Below are 6242 nucleotides of genomic sequence, written 5' to 3'. Positions count from 1 at the left end.
TCCCCCTTGTCCTATCACTACAGTCCCTAATGAAGAATCCCTTTCCAGCATCCTTGTAGGCCCCCTTCAGATACTTGAAGGCTGCTCTGAGGTCTCCACACAGCCTTCTCTTCTGAACAATCCCAACTTTCTCAACCTGTCTTCATACAGGAGGTGTTCCAGTCCCCTTATTCTTGTGGCCCCCTCTGGACTTTCCAACAGCTCCATGTCCTTCTTATGCTGAAGACACCAGAACTGTGCACAGTGCTCCAAGTGAAGTTTCATGAGAGCAGGTTAGAGGACAGGATCACCTCCTTTGACCTGGTCAGCACCATCAGGTCCTTTACCCCGAGGGGCTTTCCTGGTGCTTCCCCAAGCCTGTAGTGTTGCATGGGGTTGTTGTGGCTCAAGTGCAGGACCCAGCACTTTACCTTGTTGAACCTCATCCCATGGGCCTTGGCCCATTGATCCAGCCTGTCCAGATCCCTTTGCAGAGCCTTCCTATCCTCCAGCAGATCAGTTGCCTCTCCAGATGCTCAGTGAAGATATTAAACAACACTGGCCCCTGGTACCGAGCCCTGGGGGACACCACTAGTGACCAATTGCCAACAAAGAAGGGGCACAGGGAAGGACACGACTGACAGCTGTGACATAAACCCCAAGTCCCATGAGCAACAAAAATTATATATAGATCATCAGGAGATCAATGTACTAATATCCCATGGGATTGCCACAAGCAGGAGTATGGGAATATGCCCAAACAGCAAAATGGTGCATCACTTGGGAAGGAGACAAAGAAGGGCCAGAGGATCCCTTACAGCTAACACTAATGTATTCTAACCTCTCTACACCCTGAGCCACTTCAAGGACATAAAACCAAATTGGAACGGTATCAGGATTTGTAATTGTAGTAGCCCAGACCCCAAAATCTTGAGAATATCCCCAGTTGCTCAAACTTTGAGGCCAGGATGTATATGTAGAAATGATACCACCCCTTTAAATGTCTCTTGGTCACCATGTGTCAACCCCACTCATCAAGCAGATAATGATCCTTAGGAATCACTTGCACTCAGTTAGGGATTCCAGCTTTCGGACCCACAATATGGAATAGCAGTGAAGGAAAATGGGCAGCTCAACTCTCTGCTGCAGCTCAGAATCAATACTGGGCACAAGGATTACTAACAGTGTGTCACCTGTGGAGAAAGGCATCTCTAGGCGCTAGCCTGTGGGGAAGGATAAGATGAGACACATTCATGGCACGTCCCAGTACTGGAACTATTATAGGGTGGCTTCTAGAGTCTATATCTTAGGCAGCCTCTTTCAAAACCAGGCTCTCTTTATATCATTCAGGCTCACAGATGGAAGCCTTGGGAATGGAAGAACTGAACACCAGCTGCAAGCTACTTCCAAAATGGCTTCACATAATCACCTGGACTTCAACTTACTTTTATTGCACAAACATGGAGTCTGTGGCTATTTGGACTGGAAAACTGTCCATATTCCAAATAGCACTGAAAATCTGGACAAGCAACTAGATCAGCTGAAGAGAGCAGCAAAAACTAGCTGTGATCTGAGAACAGCATGGAAAGTGAGTGGTTGAGTAAAATGCCCCACAGGGTGGGATTCTCCTTACCAGGGAGGTTACAGAGCCTACTTCAAACTTTGAGTATACTCATAACACTGAATGCAGTAGCTTGTATAATTTTTTGATCTATCAATAACACAATTATATGAATAGCAGTATCAGGATCCTCACCTATAATGGCATCCACAACTCAGGAGGGATTTGAGGAGGGCCCCCCCTAACAAGTAGGAAGAAATTCCAATTAGATGTATGTCAGTGAGAAGAATATGCGCAGGTGGTTTTAGAAAGTCTTGAAGCCTCCCAAGGACAGAGATTTGAGATTAAAGGGATCTAAGTGAGACTTATTTTAAATATTAAACATTTGTCTAAGTCTCAAAGGGGGAATTGTTACTTGGCAATAAAGAAGGTAAGATTTTGTAAAGTACTATGTGTGCGAAAGCATGAAAATGCTGAGGTTTGAATTTTGCATGTCACAAGGAAGTCCAGTGTTTCCTTAAAGCTCTCAGACCTCGAGAGGAGGTAGAAGACTGATACAGAAACTATCTGGACCAGAAGACCAGTAGCTCACTTCACAAAAATTAGGAAGGCAGGTGTAATTTTCAAAAGCTCAGCAAACCAAAGACAATAGTGTTCCTAAGGGAACTTGGTTCATTCTAATACTAAAACACCTTCTGCCATAAGAGGCCCTTGCCCACGGAGATTCTTCCTCAAGGAACACACTCAGTGAAATCAATCTATATGTCTTGAAAAAGAGATGAGAGTGTGTAAGAGCCACAATGGCAGACACAGACTGCTGTGTGTGTGGAAAACCCAGATTTCACTGTTTGAACCGTATGAAGGGGAGAGTGGGTAGGGCAGGGAGTGCTGCTCTGTGGAGGTAGCACCTAACACCATCTCTGCAGAAACATGGGTAAACAACCATCTTGACTCTGTTACTGTGCTCTCTGCACACCAAGTGAAGAGCCCTGATTTTGGAATACCACCACCACAGCTCTGTGATGCCAATAAGATCATATCTAGCAACAGAGCTCTGGTCTATCCATAGCTCTGTGCTGTCCTGTACAGCTCTGTGCTAACCCAGTGTCCCCATTTACTGCCAAGGAAAAGTAAGTCCCACCAGAAGATCTACTTCCCACCTCCTTGCTGCTTCCCTCACAAGACAGCTGTTTAGTAGATGGTTTTGGAGATCCTCTCACCTATCTTGGACTTACCATGTCAACTTTTGTGATCAACAGGATCTTTATTCTTCAGCCTGACTCACTGCAGGCATTGCTGGAAGACACCAGCTAAGCAGCAAACCCGTGGTACTGATGGCATCACTTCTTTTGCTCCATGGGTAAGTCTGTGCCACACTGTCCCATCCCATGGCCCCTGAACCAGATAGGATTTAGCAGCTGCTCCCAGCCAACTGCTTTTCACATCTGAAGAACAAATGACAGCACGTGCATTCTAAGGACAGGTGACATGCTGGTTTATTTTATAATGCAAAATAGCTTTTTTTTTTTCAGGCAAATCAGGTTCCCTGCAACCAGGAAAAAATAAAGTTACAAGCCAGCCAGCCAAAATAAAAAAAAAAAAAACAAACAAACCAATGCACATCAGGCTGTAGTCACCAAACAGGAGGCAGAAAGCTGAGCTGGTCATCTGAGCACCCTGTCAACATCCAGCTTCCTGGAACTGTCACCTGCTTCCCAGCACTGGGATCTCTGGAGCACTGCTGGCCCCAGTATCTGCAAGAGGAGAGAGTGACTGCATCACCTGCCAGCCACCTCCTTGGAGTAAGGCTATTTGCAGCAGCAGGACACCAGGCCCCAGCACTGCAGGGGGAATAGCTGCTCTGGGTGTCTAGCCTGATCTCCTGCTTGAACCAGGCCTGTCACCAGCTCCAGCTCAGGCTGGCCTTGGCCTTGTCCCACCAAGTCCTGGAAAACAGCTCTGGAATATGGAGACTACAGGGTCAACTCCTAGGGGGAAAGATCCTGTTTCATTTGGCTGGGCCACCTAAAAGCTTCAAGAGAAAACCCAAGGGCAGAGCAGAGCTGCTGCAAAGGGCCAGATGACAGAGAAACAAATGGCCAAAATGACCCAGAGACATCCAGTCTGCTTCTCTACAAGCTGGGAACAAGGGTGGAAGAAGCAGGATGTGGTGACACAAGCTGCACAAGCAGGGGCAAAGCTGGGGTGGAGGGGGTAGGTACAAGCTGTGGGGACCAGCAGGAGAAGGCCAGCTCCCTGAGGAATGCTAGAGCTGGGAAAACCTTGTTGGAGCTCACCCTCCGTCTGCTGAACTGCTGCACTCCTGTGGGCTGCAGGGTCCTGGCTCGGCTGTGCTGGCGCTAAAGCTTCCTCTGCTGCTGACGGGTCACTCGGCTCTGGTGAGCCCCAGTCGATGTACTGGTACAAGTTGTGCAGGCGCGGCCTTTTTCCTGGAGAGGTCCGAGAAGAGCCCGTTGCTGACCACCCCTTTCTTCGGCACGGCTGTGCTGTAGCTCACAGGCTGCAGCAGCCCTGCCGGGAGGAGAACCTGGCCCTTGAGCTAAGGCTACCTGGTGGGGTCAATGCCAGGGATTCATGGCCACATCCCAAAGACAAAGCAGCAGCTGGAGGGAAGAAACATGACAAGCCTGTCTGGGAATCACAGTGCCCACCTAGAAAGTCTTCAGTGGCAGAGCCCCCACCATCACCCAGCCCACAGGGATGCTGCCTAGTCTGGGAGAAGTGAAAGGGCTGGATCCAGGGCTATGGATCCAGCCTCATACCAGCACCATTCCTGAGATGAGTCAGCTCAAGCACACACTGTCCCAGTCCAGCAGAGCTTGTGGGGCTGCAGCTACCAGCTTTGCTCACCCAGCTTGTTATTGGACGTGGCACTGCTGAGTGGGAACAGGTGTCTCTCTTGCCTCTTCTTGCTTGTCTTCTTTTTCTTCTGGTGCTTGGCAGAGAGGTCAGCAGAGAGAGCACTTGTCTCTTTGACAGTGGGATGTGCCCTCTGGAAATCAGGGTGCTGCAACAGGAGCACTTGCGAGTTGAGCCTGTGCGGGAGAAAGCAGCTGTGGGGCACAGCCAGCTCTGTGGCCATGGCACAGGAGCCATGTGCCAGTGCAGCCCTTGGTCTGTGCCTGCACTGTGGCACGGTGCTGTCTGGGGCTGCTCCTGCCCTGCCCGAGCTGGCTCAGCTCCCTGGCTGCACTTAGATACCACTGGCTGTGGATGACAGATGCCTCTGAGCTCCTGCATTGCTGAAGGTGCTGTTTCCCTTCCCACTGTGAGGCCCACAGCTGTTTGGTCTTCCCCCTTTCCACACTTTGGTTTATTTGATCTTCTAAAGCCTAAGTAACTCTCAAAATTGCTAACAACTTTGCTTCTTGGTTCTCCACAAAATACAAGCCAAATCAGAATGGTGTCCAGCCACAAATTCTGAATACGAGTGTCTTCCATCCCATGCTCATCCTTTCCATCCCTTGTTTCACTCCCATTCTGCATAGCCTGCCCAGGGCAGATCCAGACCTCGGTGTCAGCAGCAGGATGCTGGCTCATGAAGGAGATACTGCGACTTACTTTTCCCTCTTGAGTTTGAAGCCATATGCTAGCAGACGGGCCTGCAGCTCTGCCACACCACTGAGATCTGCCAGCTCTGGGAAGAGCTGCTTGTTCTTCTCCATCTCCTCCTTGTACAGCTCAGCATGGACAAGAACATCCCGCCCATCCTCAGACCACTGCAGTGGACACGTGGGACAGCACTGATAAGTGACAGTCCTGTCCTGCTGGCTCCTCCATCTGCTTCCCCCCTGCCCTGGCATGGATGACCTGGCCACTGAGTCTCAGACCCTTTGCTGGCTGGTAATGACCTCCTGAATTTAGGATTTTACACCCAAGGTTTTACACCCAGGGCCTGAGGGTGAGCCTGGCTGGCTGGTGAGTGGGACCAACCCGCACTGCTGTAGGGGCTTTATGGTGGATAGAGCCTGCTGGGGCTCTGGTTGCCACCCTGTCCCCTCATCACATACAGTGGCACCACCAGGTACCAGGCAGCAGCTATGGCCACCCTTGAGCATGTCACCAGGGCAGAAAACTGTTCTACAAGGAGGTGGACATGATTCAGTTGCCATTTCACACAGCCTAACTCAAGTATCTCAGGTAATTATTTGGGGCCATTTATGCTCTGATGAGAAAGACTTGGGAGTAACACCATGCCTGTTATTTCTACGGAGCAGATCTGGCTCAGGGACATCCATCCTCTGCAGAAAGGAGCTTTTCCTGTTCCTTCCCTCCCCAGCTCATGGCACACATTGGGACCCCCTGTTCTCACATATGGCTCTGGGAACAAAGCATGTGCCCGTTGTAACCCCAGTGCAGCATCACCCTGCACCTCCAAAACTTTGATGTCTGTGTTCTCCAGGGCTGCAGACAGCTGAGCAGGGATGTGCCCCAGGTCCTGGCGGCTGCGCTGCTCCTCCTCGGGGCTCCTCTCCAGCGCAGGAGGATCTGCCACCAGGGCAGACATGGCAGCAGCTCTCGGCCACCAGCGTGTGCTGCATGCAGGGAAACAGCTCTTAGGTCTGTGTTGGGGCTCACCCCAGTGCAAGGCCAGAGCCAGCCCCAGCTGCAGGGACATGACATGGGCTGAGCTGCTGGTGGTGGTTCCCCTTCCCAGCCCTGGGTCCAGGCAGCAGCTTGG

This window comes from Melopsittacus undulatus, chromosome Z (assembly GCF_012275295.1).
Source record: "Melopsittacus undulatus isolate bMelUnd1 chromosome Z, bMelUnd1.mat.Z, whole genome shotgun sequence".
NCBI lineage: Eukaryota > Metazoa > Chordata > Aves > Psittaciformes > Psittaculidae > Melopsittacus > Melopsittacus undulatus.
Note: the sequence above shows the minus strand (reverse complement) of the source record.